The 25,771-nt window shown below is 37.0% G+C and overlaps 1 long non-coding RNA gene across 3 annotated transcripts in view; it reads left to right on the top strand.

The window, feature by feature from the left end:
- Positions 1-10,031: 10,031 nt before the first annotated feature.
- The window catches only part of LOC103099963 (uncharacterized), a 56,669-nt gene continuing 40,929 nt past the window's right edge, over positions 10,032-25,771 (top strand). For all 3 annotated transcript variants that reach the window (XR_008914238.1, XR_008914239.1, XR_008914240.1), the window contains exons 1-3: positions 10,032-10,225; positions 17,611-17,708; positions 22,176-25,275. This is a non-coding gene — a long non-coding RNA (uncharacterized LOC103099963). The remainder of the gene's footprint in view (positions 10,226-17,610; positions 17,709-22,175; positions 25,276-25,771) is intronic.

Genomic DNA, 25,771 nt, shown 5'->3' with positions numbered 1-25,771 from the left:
AGGGACAATGCAATGTCCTTGAACAATCTGCACGGATCTAGGAGGAAAACACTATCCACAAGCAGAGGACAAACTGTGGGAGTAGAAGCACTGAGGAAAACCAACTGCTAGACTACAGTGGTTGAGGGGTCATGTCAGAGGAGAGACTCTAAAAGAACACTCTAATGCAAATACTAACAACATGGCAATGAGCTCGAATCAAGAACACATGTGATATCCAGTGGAATCACACGTCGGCTATGGGGGGAAGGAAAAGAAAATGATCTTTGTCTCTAATGAATAATTCTTGGAAATGATCAAATAAAATATTATTTTAAAAAAATAGATGACTGGAATGTTGGATGATGATCATCTGTGAAAACTTGGCTTCTCTCAGCCATGCAGTGATCTGGGACAGCCCTGAAGGACAGGATGGGGAAGGCTCTCCACCTTTCACATCAGTGTTTTTATGTTTTTATGTTATGTTTGGGGTTTTGGTTATGGATGAGTTTGCTCTTACAGCAATGGCCAATGTGGAAGGGTGTTTTGCATGGTTATAAAAAATAAAATGCTATTTAAAAAAAAAAAGATGGCCGAACCATATGACTACCAAGGCCAATTCCAACTCTTTGTGTGAAAGACTCAATATTGCCTAAGTGGTAACGGTGTGTCCTTTGGACTTCATCTCCCAGCATGCACCTGAAAGGGAAAAGGGAATTTTGGGACAAGCAAAGAATGTTGGAAGATGGAGTCCAAAAACACACCACACACAAAAATCCTTTTTTTTTTCTTTCTTGGGAAAATATATGGGAAAATAAATTGAGATAACCTCTGCAGCATCCCCAGTCTAGAACAATCCCAGAGTATTATGAAGAAGGCACATTATGTACATGCAAGAACTGTGTGATTGCGAGTTATTATTATAATCATCTGAAACTGGACTGACAAGCAGTTCTTAAATTCCAGATCTGATCTGGGGGACTAGTATGAGCTTTCTGTGTTTTCCTCCCATCTTGGCCATAAACTGGGCAATATCTAAGTCAATGAAGTGATTTCTCCTGCTGGACTATGCTCAGAGCTCCATAGTGGCTACACCTGAAGGCTGGACTTTAAAAATGATAGTAATCCACCAGCTAAATTATAAAATTATAAAAGCAAACACTCTCCTCACTCCAAAGCAAAACTCGGGAGAGAGAAATGAGATTGCGTGGAGAGTGCTAAGAATCGCCTATTTCCATTTACCTCCTGATTTGGAATGGGACGTGTGTGTTTTCTTCTCCACTCCCTTCCCCCTCATGGGAATCTTTCAGGATTCACATAAGACCCACTGAAGGGCTCTGAGATCAAAGAAATAGACAAAAAATTTTGTAGACTAGTTTTCAAAGGAAAATTTGTTTTTGAAGGTTTCGTAGTGAGTTTTTTGTGTTTTTTTTTCCTCTCCAAGTTTCATATGAATTACACTGCAGCATGCTGACCTGCTTCTGGGCTGTCCTTTATTTTTTTTTCCTGCTTTTCTTTTATCTCTTTCCTTGTTAAGTCGTGTCTTCTGTCTGGGATTAGACCTAAAAGTTTAAGAGTTTTTCCCCCCCAAGTAAGTGTGACTGCAATTAGTAATCTGTTTGGAAAAGTAAGGAGGAGAAAAGGAGAAAGAAGCAAGGGGGAGAGGACTGCTGAGAAGAAAAGGCCCAAAATGAGTAGTAGAGAGAAGAAAGAAGACGATGTTCTAGCAATTAATACGATGGACTCATTCCTTTTCTGCACCTAGAGAGATGTGAGGTGAATTAAAGACACTACCTCATAAGTAGCCTCTGAACCCATCTCTTTTTTCACTTTAAAAGCTCTTAGTTAGCCTAATGATTCCATTGGGAAATGTGAACTCTGCATCCAAAGGAATGATGACCAAGCTAATAAGTTAAAAATAACCTCAGACGGATCAAAGAAGCCTTGAAAAATGCTATGAGGAAGCTCCAATTAGAAAGACCTTCAAAGGTGCCTTCGCCTGAACTACTACAAGAGGCAAACGAGTCGGGGCTCAGAGTTTGCTTTGGTTTTTCTATGTTCAGGATTTTTATGTTCATATAGACTTCTTCAGAGTTTCTCCTACCCATGATTTACATTAGCATAGCCCATAATGTTGGATTCAGCCCAATCCAACCATTGTGTTTCTGAAATAAAAGGAGAAAATAAATTTCTCTTTTCTGGGATTTATTTTCCTCATTTATCAGATGAAGGGGTAGGACTAGGTGCCATGTAAAGTCCCCTCCAGGCACTTACTAATTGTGTGACTCTGGGCTATTAATTTATCCTGTTTGCCTCAGTTTCCTCATCTATAAAATGACCTGGAGAAAGAAATGGTAAACCTCTCAACTATCTTTGCCTAGAAAACTCCCAACGGGGTAAGACATGAGTGAACAATGACTAAACAATAACAAAGATCTCTTCCAATTCAAAATTCTATTACAGCCTTTATGGAGTGGTCCTTTGCTGCACAGGACCTCCAGAAATGGTACCCCAGGTTTGAGGTTTTCTATGTCTACTCGATTAGCTCAGAAGGTGTTTACTTTTACTAGTTAGGCATAGGATGCCATTAGTTCAAAGAAAAGACATTATTTATGTTTGTAAAATTTAAATTAATATCCTATATCTCCAAGTATTATATTTTATAAGATGTATTAATAATCACTTGATGTAGAAAAAATAAAAGAACAAAAGTAAAAGTCTGAGTAAAGCCTTGTGGGTAAAATTCTTCTGCCTGGATCTCCCCCAACCTCCTCAAACCATGTTCCCAGGAAAAAAGAGAGAGGGCAGAGCTACACAAAACTTATATCTTACCTATGTTAATATGTTACATAGATATGTAATTGGGGTGCTGGGAAATAGAGTCCCTGGGGAGCAAAATTCTAACTACACATGTCAAAATAGTAAAAAAAAAAATAGTAATCAAACATGTCTACAAACACATACACCCTCGGTGGAGAGTCAAAACAGAAATTCACACATAGAGGCACACATCCATGGCATCAGTTTCTGAGCCCTGTTTCCATGGCTAAGATCACAGTTCCTCATTCTTGGTCACTACCTGACTTAAGGTTAGAAATTCCCAGAATCCTCACAAGCTTGGCATGCATTTGAGCCAGAGCAAAAGTCCTGTAGTCCTAACTTTTGTATGTGGCTCTGTCAATAGCAACTTCCTTTTCCCACCAGATTTATTGCTGAATGAATATTAACTAGCAAAACTTCTCATAGAATAAAGCTTTTCATTGTTTCCTTACACTGTAATCAGACCTTTATTCTTTATCCAACTCCTATACTTTTTTTGTTGTTTGTTCTAACTCAACTGCTGAGCTCCTCTTTTCTCCTTTTTTCTATTCCTTCTGATTAGTATCCTAGCATCTTTTTGTTGATTGGCATTGCCTTCATTTGAAAACAATTTAAAACTGCAATGCAACAGCAAGGAATTCAATGCTTTCTTCACCTTGATAATCAGATACACTCCAGGATACCGGACAGAATTAGATCTTGCTGGGTTGATTAAGATAATGCCAAGGAAGAGACTTCAAAACAGAATGAAACAAATGAGAATCCATATACTATACTTGTAAATGGCACCATGGGAAAGAACTGAGATTATTTCTTTTGGGGAATAAAAAAAAAAAACTGACCTGTAATCTAAAGCCATCCCTCACGCCAATCTCAACTTTCAAATTTCCTGTTAATTTTTCTCCTAACAATCTAATAAATAATAGCTGCAATTATTTGTTTGCCATCATGGGTCCTTTGGAAGTCTGATGCTGAAAATTCATGTTGGAAATACTATCATAAAAAAGAAATTAAAATGAAATGTAGATGAAGATTTTACCTGAAGAGCAAAGAAGAGAACAGTAACAGCTCCGTTATACAGGGGCTGATCATCCCGATGGTATATTCCCAAAGACCCCTGTGTCTCATTCTCTTGCCCTACTAGAGACCTGATCCTAATGGTTTCAATGAATTGTTTGTATTATGTGAGGGTTCCCATTATACATGTAATCCCTGTTCTCTATTAGCAGAGATAATTATGTTTCTTATCAGAAGGGGATAATTGAGTTGGCCATTGACCTTTTTCCTGATTAAGGCATTTTCATAAAAAGTTCCCCTAAGTGCAACAGTGACTTTGAAGTCGATCTCAGGGTGTTCCTCCTCCTCGTGGAAATGATTGTACTTGAATAGGAGGCAGAACGGAAATGAGGGATACCACTAGGAGGATGTGGCACAAGATTTTCTTATTGAGACATCTGGCTAGTGGTATGGAAATGTGAATATTGTGTCACTCCTGCCAGAACTTCCCTCCAGCATGTGTCCTGCAGGGCTTTTATGAGCTTCAAATGAGATAATATAGGTAAAGTACTTGGCAAAACTTAAGTCACTTTGGGGATGTTAGTGGAGATGCTGTGGATGCATCTCTTGAACAAAGGGGTTAGAATGAGGATGGCTTGTGCATGGGAGGGCAACCATTGTAGCTGCTGAAGTAGAGCATCGCAGCATCCTGGATGCAGATGCAGGGTGAGACCATGAACCATCTCTAGTCCAACCCCCTCGCTTTATAAGCAGGCAAAGAGAGGTAGATGTAGGAAATGGCATTTGCCCAACATTGAACACACAGCAAATGTCCGAGGCAGAATTTGAACCTCCGTCCACTGACCCCACACCTAGCACTCTTTTCATTGCGCCTTACTGCATCAGATGTTGGGAAACATCAAGTCCTTTGGTTCTACATCCAGTTTTCTTTCTACTTTAACTCTTAAACACAAATCATCAATAACCGAGGGCAAATTGACGTGTTAGGCAACCTGTAGGTGACGGATGAGTTATACATCTGCCTTCATGGAGGAATCACTGCCCAACAATGGAAGCACAGATACAGGCTCTACATCTCCCCCCAAAAAGGGGGTATCTTATATTTTATGTTCTTTAGAGTTCTCAATAGTTTTATCTGCCTTTGAGTCGGTCCTATACATAATAGAATATACTTTTTTTTTTGTACTCAGCAAAATAAGTGTTTATATATATAAATATTCCTAATTTTTACCATTATTTCATAATGGTAATAGAGTGTTAATAAACAATAAATAGGCTAGGAATGGATCTTTAAAACTGTTTACTTCAACCCCCTCAATTTACAAATGTATTAGTTCCTTATATATTTCTCTGCCTTCTGGCTCTGCTTCATTTTGTCCCTCTCTCTTTCCCCTTCTCTCTCTCTCTCTCTCTCTCTCTCTCTCTCTCTCTCGCTCTCTCTCTCTCTCTCTGTCTGTCTCTGTCTCTCTGTGTCTCTATTTCTCTGTGTGTGTATGTGTATTTCTCTCTCTCTCCCTTCTTCCCTCTCCCTCCCTCTCTCTCTCTCTCCTCTCTCTTTCCCCTTCCCTCTCCTTCTCCCTCCCTCTCCTTGTCTCTGTCACTCTCTCTTTCTCTCTGTCTCTCTCCCTCCCTCCCTACTTCCCTCTCCCTTCTTCTCCCTCCCTCTCCTTCTCTCTCTCTCTCTGTTTCTGTCTCTGTTTCTTTCTTTCTCTCTCTCTCTCTCTCTCTCTCTCTCTCTCTCTCTCTCTCTCTCTCTCTCTCTCTCTGTTTTTCACTCTCTGTCTCTCTTTCTCTCTTTGTCTTTTTTGCTGACTCTGTCTCTCTTTGACTCTGTTTCTATTTCTCTGACTATTACCCTTTGGCTCTTTCTCTTTGGCTCTTTCTGTCTGTCTGTCTGTCCATCTCTCTTTGACCACTTTCATTTAACTGAACAACATCCTTGAGTTTTCAGATGATGACTGAAAATTTTCAAAAGGTAATTTACACATAGAATTGAGAATACGGTGTGGAGAGTTCTTAGCATATAAAATAGATTACCTAAAAGACTTTTGTTAAAATTATCCTTTGTGAATGACCCATTGTGATATCTTAGGAGAATATTCTTTATGACATTATTAATAAAAATATAGCCAGAGGAAGTATAGGAGATAGTAAAAAAATATTGTAAAAGAGAAAGAATTCATAAAAATGACTTTTCTTGCATCAACAATTCTATTTTATTTCAGAAAAATACTTACTCATATTCACATATATAAAATATATAGCAATAAAATATTCACATTATGCATGCAATATATACATATATGCATATCTGTGTGTAAATACACACATGAACACACACATTTTCCATACATATGCATGCACATATTTAGTGGTTTCAGATTTATGATTTCATGGGTGAGGGGAACTTTCCCTACTGATACAGCAACTCATCTCTAACTTTGGATTTTAGATAATTATCCAGGGACACTGAAAGGCTACATGACTCATGCATTGGCATAAATCCAGCATGTATCAGAGGGTAAGGGCTTGAACCTGTTTTTCCCAACTCTAAGGCTGGCTCTCTATCAAGTATGTCATATTGATGCTCTTCAAAGATAAAAATGGAGAAAATAATTAGAAACGGAACAGTCACCCGACAGATGACACAAAGGTTCCATCTTTTTAACCAGTGAAAAATTAGATCTTGTAGAACTTGTAAAGCATCAATTAGAAAGGTCACTACGGCATGAGCTGTTACATGACTCTCAGATTTCACAAAACACACCAAAATAACTTTTCAGGTTTAATTCACATACACATTTTGTGTGTGATCTTTTCTTGATCTTCTCTTGCTCAATTGTAATATGTGTGTGTTCTTTCAGCCTTGAAGGTGCCATCTTGGAATACGTGCTCTCTCCAGCATTTAGTGGCTGTAACTCACCTGTGAATCACATTGAAGATGTCATGGAAAAATCAAATTGGATGTGAACCAACTGATAAAATGCCAAAAATTAGTTATTGGTATTACAGTGAGTTATAGTACCTCTGTTAGTGCTATTTGAGTATTTTTGCCATATTAATTTCCAAATACAAAATATGTTTGTTGGTTAGATTATTAAATAAAAATGCACTGCAACTCTATCTCTTTTTAGCAATTTGACTTGTGATAAAAAAAAACCTAGCACAACTATTTGAGAGAAAATAAACTAAAATTCACTACCAATAACATGGATGTTGCCCTATACACTCACTCACTTTTGAAATGAAGATTATTCCTTTACATATATACTTCTAGAAAGAAAGAGCATTTTGTGCCTAAGGATCAAATAATATAATGTATGTAAAGTTCTTTTAAATAGATAATTATAATGACAACAATGATGATGACAATGACAGAGTGATTAGGATGATGATGGTGGTGGTGGTCATGATGAGGATGATGATGGGCACTGTTATGGAATGAAAAGAACTTTGAAGTTTGTTTAAAAATATGGGTTCAAGTCCTAGCTTGGACATTAACTACTTATCTTATTTTGGCCAAATCACTATGAAACTCTGAGCCCCATTTTCTTCATTTGCAAAAAATAGGTTAATGATATTGGCATGGCCTTCCTCTTAGGATGACCATGAGGAAGATACTTTGGACCTTTAAGGGAAATAGAAAAATGTATTTGTTATTTGTAGAGAGGTTCTAAATGGGAGGGGGGGAATTCAATAAAATCTTCGACCACTATGGAAATAAAAATACTCCTGATGCCTTTAACTCAAGGAAGAGATTGAAATACTGTCTCCAAACCAGAAATTGATCACTTTGTACGAGGCTAAATGTGGAAAGCTTTTCAAATATAATTAGGTGTCTGGCAACATTCCATTTTTAAATTTCACAACATTGTTGTACTTTGACACTTTTTATGTGATTAGAAAAAAAGGACCTATTTTTGCTTGCTAGAGTTTGAAATGGATTTACTCTATTTTTCTCTCAAGTAACACAAGATAAAATGAGAAGATAAGGGCAATGTCTTAGACATTGGCCAATGATAGCTACTTTCTTATTTCTACCAAGTAAATCACCATGGTGAAGACATATAGTACACTGGTTCATTCTAAGGTTAAAGCTGCCATGTTTGAGGAAACTTTTCAATCAAAAGTGAAGAATTAGAACAAATAAAATTTGGTCAAATTTGCATAATCCACACAAAGGTAATGCTCATATGGGAAACTCGAAACCTCTACAAACTGACAGGACTCATTTTCTAACTTTCTCAGATTTATTATGTTCTTGGTCTTTAAATTATTCCTATTTTTGTGGCACTTTACAGTTATAAAGAATGGCTTTGCATATGTTACATCATTGCACTTCACAACAATCCTGTAAGATAAGTATTTTAATACTTTGATAGATATGTGATTTTCCTGAAGTGTGCATTCTCTTCAATGATACAGATTATGACTCACTCATTGATCCTTTTCCTTTGGAACAACAGTGGCAAACCCCAGTTTACATTAAGAATCTAAATTGCAAAATTTCATCAAAGTACATCGATGGTCAACCTATACCTTAAAAAGAATTTTTCCCTAACACTTGGTAAGCTTTATCCAACCTTTGGCTTAAGTTATCCAAGGAGAAAGACTTCATGCCCTCCTGAAGCATCCTATTGCAATCTTGGGTAGTCTAATTGTTTGAACATCTTTTTGTTTTGTTTAGTTTTGTTTTTCTTCTAACATTAAGCTTCAAGTTACCTCTTAGCAACTCTTACTTATGGCCCCAGATTATGCTCTATTTAAACAGAACAAATCTTCTGTTAGATGATAGATTTTTACCTACTGCAAAGCAGCGACTCAGGCTCCCTAAGCTCCTTCTTCTCTAGACTAAACATTCACAGTTCTTTCAATGGAAGCTTGCATAGAATAAACATGGGGTGCTCTACCATTCTACTTGTCTACTCTGGATATTTCCCCAACTGTCAAAATCCTTCCTAAAATGTCATTCTGAGAACATCATACTCCAAGTACAATCTGTCTAAAACAGAGGACAACAAAACTGTTAGTTACTTATTCCTGGAAGTTATGCCTTTCCTAAATGTAAAGATGATTTTTGCTTTGTGACTTGAAATCTAAATAGTTGGTCACCAGGGAAAATTCCCAAATAATAAAATACCCAAGTCAGTTGGGAATTATTTTGATTTTAATTAATAGAGAGAGAAGGAATGAGAAGGAATTCAGGAAGAGAGAGAGAGAGAGAGAGAGAGAGAGAGAGAGAGAGAGAGAGAGAGAGAGAGAGAGAGAGAAAGAGAAGAATTAATTTAAACTGCTCTGGCTCAGGCTGAGCCAGGTGGTAGTTAAAGGCCTTGGCCAAAGTGGCCTCTCTGAGCCTAAGGGAAAGGGAGTCAGTCTTATCACTCACCATGAGACCATCTCCAAGGAAGCTGTCTGAGGGGAATCCTCCAGGCTGAGTTCCAGTCCTCACTGAACTGAACTCCAAATCTAAGTGCACTTCGAACTGAAATTGCCTGTATTGACTTTTAAAGAAATTTACTCTTATGTCGCCGCCCCTAAAATTTTACATCTACCAATCACAGTAGATGCTTTTTCCAGGACTGCCTATTCTTTAGTTCTCACCTTCTTTGATTAGATTTTCTCCAGGACTGTCCACTCTTTAGTTCTCAACTTCTCTGGTTAGATTATATCTTCTGAGGTACTTCACACTTTTTTGTTAAGCTTACCTTTTGTGAGTTACTTGACCTTTGGGGGATTAATTTAACCTTCATAGGTACTTAACACCCTTTTGTATTAGATCTAAAACTACATTTAGCTTAAGTTTTAGCTTCACTATAAGGTATGAGTTAAGTACCTTCATTGTTCAATCAGGAGTTTACAACTTTATCTTCCCCTAATGTATGTCTAATTAGGGTGGAGTAATTTCTAAGTTCACATAATAAAACCCGAGATCATGTCATGATATTTTTGTTACAATCATACTTTAGACTCAAACTGAACTTGGAGTCCATCTAAACCTTTAACTTTTATTTTTTTAAGAAAAACTGTTCACTTAACTATGCTTCATTAGGGCAAGGTAGCCCCTCATTAGTCACAACTCCCCATATGTTGGATTTATTTTTAATTTGAATTTTTAAACATTGTTTATTAAGTACAACTGTTGTAGGTAAAAGTTAAATGTGTCTGAGTTTTCAGACTGACAGCAAAAGAACAGAGTTCTGGAATTCTGAGGGAGCCGCTACTGTTGAAGAGAGACAGTTAAGCCTAGGGCTGTGGCTTTTTCCCTCTGGGTGGATGTGAGGAGAATTAGCTTTTCCTTGTGCCATTTGATAGCTTATTCATCACATCTTACTGTTGTTTGGATTATCCTGTATCTGTTGGCCTTTTGACATCTACTGAGCTCCTGTACTGTGACAACTAACAGCTGATTGTGAGACCATTGCTGGGCCCCGTCAGACTTGCATACAGACCTTTTACATTTAGATTATCCAAGGGGGGGGGGGGTAGCATTAGCTTAGTTAAGGTTAGTAATTTGGGGGTATATAGTGAGTATAAGGAATGGAGTAGGAAACCCCTCAGAAGCAATCTCTGTGGAAGGATTTGTAGATATGGGGAGGTTTAGATAGAGTAAGGTATAACCAAATCCCTTCCAATCTATCCTTATTGTATTAAGTACCTATAATTTATAACCTAGGGTTTTGTGTATGTGTGTGTGTGTGTGTGTGTGTGTGTGTGATCTCAGAGTCTGGCTCTGCCTAAACTGGGCTTGAATAGCCTTCCCAAACAAGGTTACTAGCCTAAAGTAATATCCAAACCCATCCCCTGAAACCCAACAGTCATGTCATCATCAACAACAAAAAAATTAACCAAAATTTTACAATCTATAAAATGTATATCTATGCTGTTATAAACTTGCTGTGCTTTTGAGTTACCTTTGAATTTGTTTTACCCGTATACTTTTTCTCTTGATTTTGTGACTTTTTTAATGAAATCACGATATGTATTATTCTCTTCTCTTTTCATTTCTTCATATATTTCCTTTATATTCTTTATATTTCCAATAATTGTCATTTCAACAACATAATACAATCCATTAAATTCAAACATTATAGTCTATTTAACCATTTCTTCCCTTTGTTGCAATTGTGTTATTTCTAGTTATTTTTTCATAATAAATAACACTTACATGAATATTTTCATACAAACACAGCTTTTTACTCTCTTAATAATGCCCTTAGGGCCTACCCCTAGTAATGGGATCTCTAGGTTAATGAGCAAGAACAGCTTTACAGCTCTTAATGTTCCATCTCACTTTCTTAAAAAATCAGCAGCTATTCTAGCAATTTAATATTAGGCCTGTTTTTTCCATTACTATCAACATTTAATTTAATCACCTTAGCCCATATGGTTCACAGTTAATATATATTACCAGGAGCATATTTTGCTAGATTAGTCCTTAGGCAGCAGACACAGTCTGTTGCCAGGACCATACTGCTTCCAAAACAAGTCTTTCCAGTTTGATTATACCCAGTGGAAATTTTCTTTCATTGCCATAACCCCTCAGGAATGCAGGATTACATTCATAGTATGATGAGTGTTAAGATGTTTGCTGAACATTTATACTCTCTAAGTCATCATGTGTATGCTAAGACTTACTAGCCTCATGCAATAATATGGGGATCTCTCGATATCCATTTTACTTATCTTATCTAAGGTTCTATTTATCTCCTTCACTTCTTTATTTATTTTTTGGTTTGATTTATCTAGTTCTGAGGGTGAACAATTAAAGTCTACCACTATTATTATTTTGTTATGTTTCCATCTGCATCTCATTTAATATTTCCTTTAAAAATCTGGGTACTATAATACTTGTTGCATAAAGATCCAATGTTGATAATTTTAATTATCTATAGTAACCCCTCCTCCATCATAATATAATTACTCCATTCGTCTCGTTCAATTATATACATTTTAGTCCACATCTGTCAGAGATCATGACTGCTACCCATACAATCTCTGGATCAGCTGATCCAGTCCCTCACTTTCATTCTATGTGTGCCTCATTTCTAATGTATTTCTTATAAACACCACATTATTAGTTCCTCTTTTTTGATCATTACTGCTTTCCATTTTCTTTACATGGGTGAATTCATCCCATTACACTCAATCATAGTAACTAGTTGTACATTTCCATCTACTCTGTTCCTCCTTACTGTTTGTCTCCCTTTTCCTTTCTTTCTGCTGTATCTGTCCTCAGATGTGCAATTTCCTTTGACCAATATCTCTCCTATTTAACTACCTTCCCCCAAATCCTCCCTTATCCTCCCCCTTGCCCTCCTAGTCTCCAAAGGTCACTCCCTTAATCCTTGATCCTTACCTTTTATTTCTTATTCTATCTGTGTTTCCCTAAATCCCTTCCTCACCCCTCAAATGTGCCCTCCTACTTCTTAATTCCCTTATCCCCCCACATTACCCCACTGACTCTTCATATGTAGATATGGAAATATCTCTCTAGATATCCCTCACTTCCCTCCTTTTATTTTTTTGTTCTCTTTTTCTTCCCAGTCCCTGCCTTTTCCCATTCCCCTTTCCTCCTATGTTTCTATACCTTCAGAAAATTGTTACCCTTCCAGTTGTGTATGTTATTCTCTCTTTACCCCAGGTCTGATGAGAGTTGGGATCTAGTATTCTTAGTCCTCCAACCCCTTGTTCTCTTCTCCATTGAAGTCACTCCACTCCTTCCTACTCCAAATGAGACAGCCATTCCTTCTCCTGGTCTATTCTACTACTGTTATAGCTCATTCCATTCCATTCCCTTGACCTCAAGTCTTCCATCCACATATGCCTCTTCAAAATACCCAGGCAATGCTGGCATTCTCAGGAGCCATAGTTATCCCATACCCAAATCAAACAATTTGACCTTCTGGGTTGCTTATGTTTAATTTTTTACCTTTTTTTTTGCTGGTTGTAAGCCCAGTTCTTTCACTCTACAAAATGTTATTTTCCATATCCTGTTATAAGGGTTAAATTTAATGGTTGGACTTAAAATATATGAAATAATGTGATTGCTGAAATTTTATATCTCAAGTCAAAAGTGTGTTTACCAAAATGGAGGAAAAACAATAAAGTAGAGAAATGTGAAAGAGGTTAGAGAAGATATCTATACTAGTCCTCAGCCAGGAGGGCCTATGGTGAGTAACCACCATGGCCTACTCCAAGATGGAAACCAGTCTCTCCAGAAACTAGAAAAGGAGTCAGCCCTTTTCACTCATTCACGAAGCAGTCCAGGAGTCCAAAACAAGTTGAAACAGAGATCCAAACTGATTTTTCCAGCAGAGCTCCCTCAAAGACTATCTTCATAAGACAATCCCCAGAAGACAATCTCCACAAGACTGCTTCCACCTGACCAGCCTTCACCAGATCACCCTCAAGCCAAAGGATTCCATGTCTTTTATGGTGACTTCTTGTCCAATCCCCTCTTCACAGGGGCCAATCACAGTTTCCAAATTGTTTAGCACTGCCCATATGGCAGTGTCTGTGAGATCCACTTTTCACCCTCTGGAGGTGTAAATTATTATCAAAAGGATTCATAGATTCCTGGCTGATTGAGTTTCTGAGAGCATGGATTTTCATTTCCTGGATGACTGAGTTGAAAAGGTAGAGCTCTCTAAATGGCTTGTGGAGCTCCTCCACCTAGTGCTAAGTAAGGTATTCAAGCTTTTGTTGATTTAATTCAAAAGTTGACAAAGTAGAGTAAATCCTGTCTTCGAAATCTGGTGAGGTACTAAGTAGGGGTACTTACATTATTTTTAACCAAGGGTTAACTCAAAATAGACAAAGGTAATAAAGGATTCCTTTTCACAAGTGTAAACTCAGAATAGATAAAGAGAACAAAGAATTCCCTTTTCACACTGTGTTCTTTTAATGTTGTGGCTGCTAAGTCTTCTGTTATTTGGGAACTGTAGTTCCACAGTATTTGAATTATTCTTTTCTTGTTAATTGTAATTTTTTATTTATTTTTATTTTTTTAAAAAACCCTTACCTTCTGTCTTGGAGTCAATACTGTGTATTGGCTCCAAGGCAGAAGAGTGGTAAGGGCTAGGCAATGGGGGTCAAGTGACTTGCCCAGGGTCACACAGCTAGGAAGTGGCTGAGGCCAGATTTGAACCTAGGACCTCCCATCTCTAGGACTGGCTCTCAATCCACTGAGCTACCCAGCTGCCCCTGTTAATTGTAATTTTTTATTCTTAACTCAGAAGCTATGGAACTTAGCAATGATGCTCCTATGCATTTTCATCTTTGAACCTCTTTGAGATGGTGAGGAGTGCATTCTTTCAACTCTTATTTTCCCCTCTGTTTCTAAATTTTCTGACAATGATTTCTTGGAGTATGGTATCTAAGATCTTTTTTATAAATCATAATTTTTTGGCAGTCTGACTGCTCTTATATTGTCTCTCTTTGGTCTATTTTCCAGATCAGTTGTTTTGTGTTAAGATGGTTTACATTCTCTTATATTTTTCATTCTTTTGATTTTGCTTTATTGTTTCTTATTTTCTTAGGAAATCATTAACTTTGTCTTGCCAGTTCTAGTTATTAATACATTATTTTGTGATCTTTCACAATTTTCTTGCATTACTCTAATTTTCCCTCCACTTTTCTCATTCGTTTTTTTTTTTTTTAAAGCTCTTCCAAAAAGCCCCTTTTTGAGCTTCTGGCCATTTATTGTTTTTTTTTTTTACTTTTTTTGGAGTAGGTATTTTTATTTCACTACCCTCTGAGTTTGAGCTGAGATCTTCTTTGTCCCCATAATAGTTCTCAGTAGTTGGGTTCTTTCTTTTTGCTTGGTGATTTTTATTTTTATTTTAAATTTTAGTAGCCAGGCCAATAGACTTAATTATTGACCCCTGCCTCCCACCCCCCACCTCAAAGTCCCAGGATTCCTGTTGTGCTGATATATATTATCTCTGGTTTCAGGATTTTTTTAGTGTGTTCATTTTTCCCCCCGAGTCCCATTTAGCTTTTTCCATCTTTATATTCTAGTCAGATGTACTCCCAGTCCCTACTCAAGCCCCAGTCCATGATTGACCTCGGGTGTTTCAACCAGAGCTTCAGGTAGTTCTGTTATTGCATCTGCAAATAGCCAGTTCACCTCCCTCTGTGGTAACAACCACAACTCTCCTGGGAATGACCACAGCTGATGAGTCCCAGTGGTTTGTGTTCCTTCACTCCTCCTCCTTTCCCACTACCATAGCTCTGGACAGAACAAGTGACCAGTCTGCATTTTTCAGGCTTCCAAAGTCCTTGGATGGTTAGCTATGCGGCTTGAGTTCCTGTACTTTGGCCTGGTGTTTGCCAACTCTGAGGTCTCCACTCCTTCAGTCTCCAACTATGGGCCAGCCACTGTCTTCTGAGCCTAGGACATAGCAAATACAATGACTCCCAAGGCTCTTCTCCTGGGGTCCCTTCTGGATCTATGATCCTGTGGATCATGACATAATTTTATCACACTATGAAAGGATTGTGGTTAAGCTATAAAAAGAAACATTATAGTTAGAGCACTCCTGCAATGATTTCATATGTATATACATGTTTGGACATGTGTCAGGAGTATAAAGAACAACTAGATGGTATAGTAGATGGAATGTTGTAGTCATGCCTCAGACATTTGCCAGCTGGGTGACCCTGGGCATGCCACTTATCCTCAATTGTAAAATGAAGGTGTTAGTCTTGATTTCTAAGATTCAGCTCTAGAGCTATAATTCTCTGGCCCATGACCCAATTTCATTACCCAGTCAAAGGAGGAAGGTTGAGCAATATTGCAAAAGTCTATATAGCCAGAGGAGATGACAGAACTGAAAGGATTAAGCCTAGAAGCACAGGAAATATATGAGCTCAATATTTTTTTTCCAGCATTCAAAACAAACCTAACAATAATAAATAATTAACCATTAGTATCTGACTCATTCAAGGTTTGCATACAACACAAATTGCTCCCTTTAAAGTGTAATTAATTTCTCTGTTGACTCTCCTTGCTTTGCTTGACAAAGAGCTTTGGAAACGAAAGGCCCTTGTGTGCCAGGCAGCTATGCCCAGCTGTGCAGTAATTGTCTTAATGGGAGCTGATGGAAGACAAACAAACAAGAGGAGATTTGTCCTCAGCCCCACTACACGAGAAGCAAGGCTGTGAGAAAGCAAAAATACAATATCGTATGTGAGTAAAGCTCTAACCCATTCTACCTGACCTGGGACCATCCTATGGTCTTTTGGTATATTTTACATGGACTGAGACCATCCTACAGTCTTACAGACTTCTGGAGCCAGCAGGTTGTCTCATGGAAGGTACCTTGGGAAGAACTTTTTTCAGCTGCTATTGAACCAATGTTCTAAAATCTCACATTCAGGATTTTCCTTTGGTTTATGCCGTTGTAACTGATGATGTGGACGATAATGAGAGGAGGAAGTGAGGATGAAGGAGGAGAATCCCCATCATGGTCATCCTCATCCTTGTCATTAAAGAATATTAAGAATGTTATTGCTTATAGTAGAGCTATAACTGAAGTGAAGCATCTTGGGCCTTACCCCTGTGCAGTGATATTTAATAGATGCAAGACAGCACCCTCATTACTAAAGTTTAGTACCTAATGGACAAGGTGACAAAATTAATAATAAGAACTATGAATTGGCTTAATTTCTCCCCATTTGCCCCAACCCTCTCTCCCATACCCAAGATGAACTCCTTGGCCTAAATATAATTTACTTTTCTCTCTTATTTCCCACCACTCCAAAAAACATTTATTAAGCATCTACTGTGTGCCAGGTACTGTGCCCATAAGGAGCTTACAATCTAATAGAGAAGACAACCAACAAATATCTACCTACCTACCTATCTACCTGCCTACCTACCTACCTATCTATCTATCTATCTATCTATCTATCTATCTATCTATCCATCTATATATGTATCTATCTATCCATCTATCATCATATTTATTATCTATCTGTCTATCTATCATCTATCTATCCATCTATCTATCCATCCATCCATCCATCTATCCATCCATCCATCCATCCATCCATCCATCCATCCATCTATCCATCCATCCATCCATCCATCCATCCATCTATCTATCTACCTATCCATCTATCATCATATTTATCTATCTATTTATCTATCTATCTCTCATCATATCTATCTCTCATCTGTCTCTCTAGCTATCTAAAACAAGCTACATACAGGATAAATAGGAAATAATTAAAAGAAGAAAAGAATGGAATTAAGAGGGATTTGAGAAGCTTTCCTGTGGCAGGTGGGATTTTAGTTGGAACTTAAAGGTGGACTTCTCAAGTAGTAGTTTCCTAGTGTCCCAGCTTCTCCATTTATAGAATTCTGTCTTTATGTCTCTGTTTACTTATCTTCCCTACTTCCAGAAAAATTGAATATACTTTTAAAGGATAATTTAAGTATATATTTCCTATGTTTACCTTGAGCATTAAAATTATTAGTTAAGGCTCATCTGAGATGTCATTAGCCCATAGATGTTGAACTTATGACTGCAGATGGTAAGCAGCCAGCAAAACTCCAGTGCTACTATAACAAGATTAAAATGTAATGGGAAAATGTTTAATAAAATAAATAAAAATGCAATATGATTTAGAGATTGTTTTGTGGTTTTCTAAGTCAATGTGGTTGAAAGGATCTATTTCTATTTAAATTTAACACCACTGATCTAGTCCAACTTTTGACTAAGTGATTTGCTGAAAATACAGGAGTAGAGATTAGAAACTAAGTCCTTGTTCTGTTTTCTCTGATATCAGTGCCAAGGAGCCATGGTTAGTCTGTATCGCAGTGAACATTTGGATGCTAAGCTTCTGAGTTCCCTGCCGTTTTCCAAGTGAAAAGAGAGTTGAAGATTGTAAGTTTCCTAAAGAGTTCCTAAAGTACATTATTTGAGTGATGATTTTATGATAAGTATTGGTCTATCTGAACAAATAAGTACTCTCAAATTGATAACATGCTGATTAATCATATCATCTGAGCTTAAAACAAAATTTATAAACAGTGGTACTAGAAAGAATATAAAAATCCATAAAAATTAGATGAACCAAATAGTATCAAATGTACTACTCTGTTAATAATGGTTCTATTTAAAATGTAAATCAAAACAACCCTGAGGTTTTACCTCTTTCTTATCAAATTGGCAATGATGACACAAGGTGGAAATAATCAAAATTGGAGGGGTTGTTGCAAAATAGGCAGAGTAATACATTATTGGTAGAACCACAAACTGTTATGACAATTGTGGAAAATAATTTGGAATCATGTAAATAAAAGGCTAGAACATCCATACCATTTAATCCTCAAATTCTACTTCTAGGAATATGTCCCCAAGGAGATCATGGGTAAAAGAAAGGTCCCATGTAAGTCAAAATATATAAAAGTACTTGACATGGTAACAAATAACTAGAAATAAAGTTGGTGCTCCTCAACTGAAGAACAGCTGAAACAAATGTGCTACATAGATGTAATGGAGTCTTTATTTGCTATAAGAAACAATGATGATGATGACTACAGAAAATCATGGCAAGACTCGCATGAACTAATACATAATGATAGAGGAAGAACCAAGAAAGCAATATACAATTATTATAAAAATGGAAATGGAAAGAACCACAACCAAAATTAATTGAAAATGAATATTTCAAAAATATTAAGAATAAGTTTGGTCCCAGATAAGAAATAAACAGACACAAATGGGGGAGGGGAGAATTAATGGGTTTGAAAAACTGCTTATATTGTCAGATTTTTTTCAATGTATTGATCAGTTTTAATGTTTTTATTTAAACTTCCACTTTTTCCCTTTTTCTTTCTAAAAATTCTTTCTATTTTTTTCTGAAAAATCCTTTTTAAAAACTTCATGAGATGACACTCTGGGAGGAGAGAGGAGGAAATTTAGACTCTAAGAAAATATGAACTGAAAATTTATTTTTTAAAAAGAAAATTATAATGGTTCTCCTGATAGTTGTAAAGAATGGGAGGGGGGGGGGGGGAATCTTCATTCCTACTCCCCTTTGTGTCTTTTTTTTTCTCATTAGTTTGTAAGCTCCTTGAGGGCAAATACTGCCTTATTTGTTTATATTTGTATCCTAAGAGCATTGTAAGAATTATATACTTTTTTTTTCTACCTATTTATAAATCTATATATCTTTTTGTCTATAATGAACTAAGCTATGGACTATATATCTTTAATCCAAAGATTATCTGAGATAAATTCAGAGAGCCTTATTATCAGATTTGCTCCAGGATAATAAAACTTTTTGTCCCAGCAGTTGATGAGAATTGTCTTCTAAGATATAGAGGCATCATTTTGTGCATTGGTGCAGACCAACACAATAATCCTAAGATACTAGGATTCCTTTGAACTCTTCCTCTATTTGTACAATTCATTTCATTTTAGTTCGGTTTAGTTTTATCTGCCTAGAGTGACTTCCTTTTTGTCTATTGAAATTTGGCCAGAATCAGAGAATTTCAGGGCTGGGAAGGATCTCAGGTGCCATCTATGCCTGAACATTATAAGTTCTATTAAGTAAATCTGAATCTGAAGTAAAAATGAATCTACCACTCTTGCAAGGTTTCCCTGGTCTTCCCATTTCTCCCTCTGCTCCCTCAAAATACTTTTAGCTCTCCTCATTGTCTTCAGTTCTGGGAAACACATTTTTGAAAAGGTATTGATAAGCTGGAGAGCATTCAGAGGGGGGTCAATCAAAGTGGCGAGTTACTTCAAGTTAATTCTAATCAAGAATCAGATGAAGAAATTAGGAGTTTTAAATCCCAAGAAAAGAAGGGGAGCATGCTAGTTGCCTTTGAGTATCTGAAGGACTGTCACATGAAAGAAGAAATTCAAGCTTGTTATGTTTAGCCCCAGGGGGCAGAACCACAAACAAGGGTGAAAACTGCAACAAAAAAAAGGCTTTTTTTTCAGAAAAATTTTCCTAATAATTAGGCCTATCCTCAAAGTGGAATGGACTGCCTAGAGAGGTAAGGAGTTCCACTCATTGAATGAAAAGCCTGGATGACTGACCACTTTTCAGATATTTTGTAGAGAAGATGCTTGTGCAGTTTGGGTTGAGGTAAATATCCACTGAGGTCTGTTTCAACTCTGAAATTCCCTTATTCTTTGATTTCTATACACTCTTGGCCTTTGAATTATAGTTCTTTGAGTAAATGTCTTGTCTGGGCCAGATATTTTTCATCCTTTGTATCTCTCACAGTGCCTAAAATGATGTCTTTCACAGAGTAGGTATTCAACAATTTTTTGTTGAATGAATAAATGAATGAGCTGTGTCCAGGAAGTATCATTTCATGGGGACTCATTAAACCTCCAAGTGCTCTTGCTTCAGCTTTCTAATTATGGAGGTATTCTGTTTTTCCATTTCTCTCCTGGCTCATGTCACTTGAGATTCCCTATTGGCTCCTATGCCAGGCTACTTGTTCCCCAAACACGGACCCACATCATCTCTTAGGAGAATGTTTTGACCTTCTTGTCTTCCTTGGAGGTATTTGCTTTTCTAATCCTTCTCCTTCCTTCCTAAATGGGAGCCAGGGACAGAAGTCACTTTTATACCCATCCCTAAATTCCAGGATTTAGTTTTTCTCCATAGTTGGAAGGCTCTCCATCTCATTTTAAGAGCGAGAACTGGGAAGGAGTCTTTGAAGCCTTCCAGAAATACATTTTTGCTTGTGAGCCTGTCCTTAGGGGAAACAAGAGTCTATCTATGAGTGAGTGAGTGAGTGAATGTATGTAAATGTGTGCGTCTCTGGGAGCGCATGGATTTGTGAGTGTTTTCCACTTGAGAAGAGAGCAGAATAAGAATGAGAGGAGGAAAGTAAAGATACCAGCTGGTAAGTAGTGTGGGACCCAGGGGAAGGGAATGTTATCAGTTGAGTGGGTAGGGAGGAATGGAGGCAGTGAACCCAGCAGACCATGTTTGTCATATTACAGGCTGTTTCATAAGACACAAACAAGAGTCACAGAGAATGAGATGTCATGGATGGGTAGCAATCTGCACTGTTAGAAGGAATGCCTAGAGCCATGAAATTACAGATCCATGGAAATGCTGAAGCAATTGACTTATTGGCCACCTATGGACCGAGCCAGGAATTCATATTAATTATGATGCTATTTAAGTTGGTTTGCAAGTTGTATGTATGAGACAAGATAAGGTGTAGACTTTTTTGGGTTTTTATTTACTTATTTATTTATTTGTTTATTCATTCATTTATTTGTTTGTTTATTCATTCATTTATTTTTTATTCATTCATTCATTTGTTTATTTGTTTATCCATTCATTTATTTTTATTCATTCATTCATTCATTCATTCATTCATTTGCTTATTTGTTTATTGATTTATTTATTTTTGGTTGCAATAATCACCCTCCCTCCCCTCTACCCACCCTTTCCGCAGCAATTGCATTGGGTATCACTTGTGTCCTTAATAAGATGTGGACTTTTGAGTAGCTGGGACCCCCCAAAGTTAAGGATAAGTAGGAAAATCAGCTTCTATCAAGTCCCCTGACTTCCAGTGTTTGCAACCCTAGAAAAAGACCACAGAACGAACTCTAAGGAATACTGTCTACTTCTTTTAGATGGGAGCTATTATAGAAGCATAAAAAAATTTTTAAGGGTTTTTTTTTTCTGTTTTGTGCTTCTAAGATGTATCTAAAAAAGCAACTACTAGGGGGCATCTGGGTAGCTCAGTGGATTGAGAGTCAGGCCTAGAGATGGGATGTCCTAGGTTCAAATCTGGCCTCACACACTTTCCAGCTGGGTGACTCTGGGCAAGTCACTTAACCCCCATTGCCTAGCCCTTACCACTCTTCTGCCTTGGAGCCAATACACAGTATTGATTCCAAGATGGAAGGTAAGGGTTTAAAAAAAAATAAAAAGAAAAAAGAAAAAGAAAAAAAACAACTATTAAGGTCATTTATTACGAAATATTGTTAGTCTCCAAGTTTCTAGATTTTTAGGAAAATTTATGCATTTTTTAATATGAAGAAATAGCAAGATTTTTTGCTGGTCAAAATATAGCACTAAAACAAATCAGGATTTGCCACTGAAAGGCATGAATGATAAAGGCAGGAATTTGAGTTCCATGGATGGCAAGCTTACCGTGACTCCTTAAGCTGTCCTTTTATTCTGGCTCAAATTTATATTCATGCTAAGTCAAAGAGGATCTTGGGAATGCCTAATCGAAAATCAGGTTGTTATTTATAAGAAATAACTATGATTGGTGCCAAAATAGAAATTTTTAAAAGAAAGTATTTAACTTTAGTCTGGTGAAACTCTGGTTTTTGTTTGCTCATTTTTGTTTTGTTTTCTAGGTGGAGAGATCGTGACTTACTAGAGGATTCTCGCCCCTTAGTCCACTAGAGCTGAGATGGCTAGCTTATAGTCCTGGGGAAATCGTAGTAAGAAGCAATGGTTGTCAGGGATTGTCATTCCCAGCAGCCATCAGTAGCCACCACAGGAGCAGCAAGGAGCAAATATGCATCAAGAAAAACATCACACTGGCCAGTCCTGAAACCCTATAATGGTGGTTTTGTGGTAGTCGAGGTAGGAGCCCTTGTATGGGTGTGCCTTGATGTCTTTGTTCAGGACTGATTGTGTTCTCTTGTGACTATAGAAAATTTATTTTTAATTAGTAAAGACTCATGAATGATGGTTTTGAGGGGGTGACAGTTCTTGGAGTACCTTTAATCTTGGGGAGCTAAACTGAGAGTCCACTTCTGAGTAGGGACAGCTTCAGGTACTGTATTAATGATGTCAAATTTACTAAAAATCAAGTGCTCAAGTAGCTCTTATTTCATCAAGGCAAATGTATCCTGCAATGACATAGAGAGCAACCCATCTGAGTCTGCCTAACCTACAGGAATCTTATCTAGATCCTTCCATGAACATGCTTCCAGTGACTGACCCACTTCATTTTCATTAATGATTTCATTTCAGTCATGTACAGGATCTGTCCTCAAGTTATCTCCTCACTCTCACCAGGTAACCCCCTTTGTAGAAGGTAGCTAGAGTAGGTGCAATGTCTAGAGTACTGGACCAGGAGCCAGGAAGACCTGAGTTCCAGTCCTACCTTATACACATGCTAGCTGCATTACCTTCAGAACTTAAACCTTTGCCTCAGTTTCCCAACTGTAAAACAGGAATAATAATAGCACTTATCTCCCATTGTTGTGAGAATCAAAGGAGATATTTGTAAAGTATTTAGCACAGTGCCTGGCATACAGTAGGTACTATATAAATGACACTTATTATTATTATTATTATTCTATCATACATCACACATTATTTGATGACATTCTTTGTCCTGTTTCTTTCCCATGGTTCATTATCCATTACATGTTATAAAAGTTTTTATTTTGTATTGTTCACATATATAATTAATTTCATCAGTGAGGATGTCTTCTAGATAAGGAAATTGCTCCTATAAACATAAAGTAACTATAACACATCTGATAATCTTAGAGAATTGCCTGGGGCACTTAGAGGTTGAGAGATTGGCCCTGGGTCTTAGATGAGAGTTAGAACTTAAAGCTAGGTTCTTCTGACTCTAAGGCTAAATCCTTCTCTTCTATGTCATGCTATAGTGAGAAAGAAAGAAAGAAAGAAAGAAAGAAAGAAAGAAAGAAAGAAAGAAAGAAAGAAAGAAAGAAAGAAAGAAAGAAAGAAAGAAAGAAAGAAAGAAAGAAAGAAAGAAAGAAAGAAAGAAAGAAAGAAAGAAAGAAAGAAAGAAAGAAAGAAAGAAAAAGAAAGAAAGAAAGAAAGAAAGAAAGAAAGAGAGAGAAAGAGAGAGAAAGAAACAAAGAAAAACAGAGAAACAAAGAGAGAAAGAAAGAATGAGAGACAGAGAAAGAAAGAGGGAAAGAAAGAGAAAGAAAGAGAGTGAAAAGAAGGAAAGAAAGAGAGAGAAAAGAAGGAAGGAAGGAAGGAAGGAAGGAAGGAAGGAAGGAAGGAAGGAAGGAAGGAAGGAAGGAAGGAAGGAAGGAAGGAAGGAAGGAGCATTATTAATTGCCTAATATGTTCTAGGCACTGTCTTAGGTTCTAAGAATATAAATACAAAAGTGAGATGATCCCTGCCCCATAGAGCTTATATTCTAACAGAGAAATCAAACAGTATGTTAGAAGAGTAGTAGACAGGGGAGTGTCAAAGGAGGAAATTCAATCCTGGTCTAAGTCCAAGTCCAATACACTATCTGCTATGTTGTGCTACTTATAATAAGCAATGGATGAAAGCAGCAAAATGTCAAGTTTAGGACAGATCTAAGGATGAATTTCCTAAGAATTAAAGCTATCCCAAAGTGGAATGAGCTCTCTCTCTCCACTGTAGTTCATCAAGCAGAAGTGATTGGTCACCTGTCAGGTAAACTAGAGGGGATATTTGTTCAGCCACAAACTGGAATGGAAGGTTCCTAAGATCCAGCCTAAAATTCCATGAAAATTCATTTATCAACTCAGGGATTGATTGTCAGGGCTATGGTAAGTAATACACATACACGTGAGCAATTTTTCCCCATCCCTATCTCCTCTATTATTAAATAACATGATTGGAGTTCATGTGCATTTTCTTTTGATTTAGAAGAATTTGTTTTCCTTTCCAAGGAAAAACAGTCCACAGTTTTATTATACTGTTTAGCAAGAAAAGAGAACATTGACGTTAGGTGTGAGTTAAGTGGAATTGTAGCTCCAATTGTGAGTGTTAATTGAGTCTCCTTGTTAATAGTATCAGCTCTCATGGCACAGTCACTGGATGAGCTTGAAAACAAAAGGATTGTAGAATTCAAAACAGTCACAACTGTAGCAGACAAGCATTAGGCTTGCTAGTTAGCACAGTAGTGTTTGTAGAGTACAATGAGAGTGAGCAGTAATCAAGGAAGTGATGAAATTTAAATGTTCAGCAATTTATAATCCTGAAAGAATTTGGGACCTGAAGAGAGAATGTAAAATTAAATATTCATGCAATTCCTCTTTTAAAGTCCCCCTGAAGATGACTCAACTATGAATACTATGAAATTGACTCTGACTCCTTGACATACATTCCAAGGAAATGAGTTCTGTCAGATCCCACCAATCTATAGAAACTTCAAGTTCAAGCCTGGCACTAAATTATGTGCCTATTATTAAAAAACTAATCTAGTACATTAAGTTGTAAAAAAAAAAATTGTGGCAGAGCTTTTTGTGGTAGAAAAGAATTAGAAATCCAGGGGATGCCCATCAATTGGGGAATGGCCAAACAAGTCATGGTATATGATTGTGATGGAATACTATTGTGCTATAAGAAAGGACGAACTGGATAGCTTCAGAAAAATCTGTGAAGATTTGTGTGAACTAACTCAGAGTAAAATAAGTGTAACTAGGAGGCCACTGGACTCAGGAACAGCGATATTGAAGCAAGACCGTGCTAAAGGACTCATGATTGTAAGATTTAAATTAATGTCCAATATTCCAAGTATTATTTTTATAAAGTTTATTATCTGACAAAATGGAACCCCATGACTAAATTTTTCTACCTACCTAAAAAATCCCTGCTCCAACAAAGCCACAACAGGGAGATAAAAGCATGAAATGGGGAACTCCACTGAATTTATATCCTGTCTACATCAGCATATAATGACAAGAAGTGAATAGGGTGCTGGGAATTGTATTTTTGCTGGGGATCATAGTTTTTAGGGTAATAGATTCTAATTACACATGATAAAAATGCTATCTACTTCCTCAGAGAACTTATAAATTCATAGGGAAGATTGAAGTTTAAGTTTTCACATTCTTTTTTTACTTTTTTGCAACATGACTGATATGAAAATGTTTTCATGATTTAACATGTTTTTTCTTTACATTTTACAATTTAACAATTGATGTCATATTGCTTTCCTTCTCACTTAATGAGGAAGGGGAGGGAGAGAGAATTGAGAAT

The sequence above is a fragment of the Monodelphis domestica genome, chromosome 8, assembly GCF_027887165.1.
Source record: "Monodelphis domestica isolate mMonDom1 chromosome 8, mMonDom1.pri, whole genome shotgun sequence".
Lineage (NCBI taxonomy): Eukaryota > Metazoa > Chordata > Mammalia > Didelphimorphia > Didelphidae > Monodelphis > Monodelphis domestica.
Note: the sequence above shows the minus strand (reverse complement) of the source record. Positions and strands in the feature narration are given on the sequence as shown.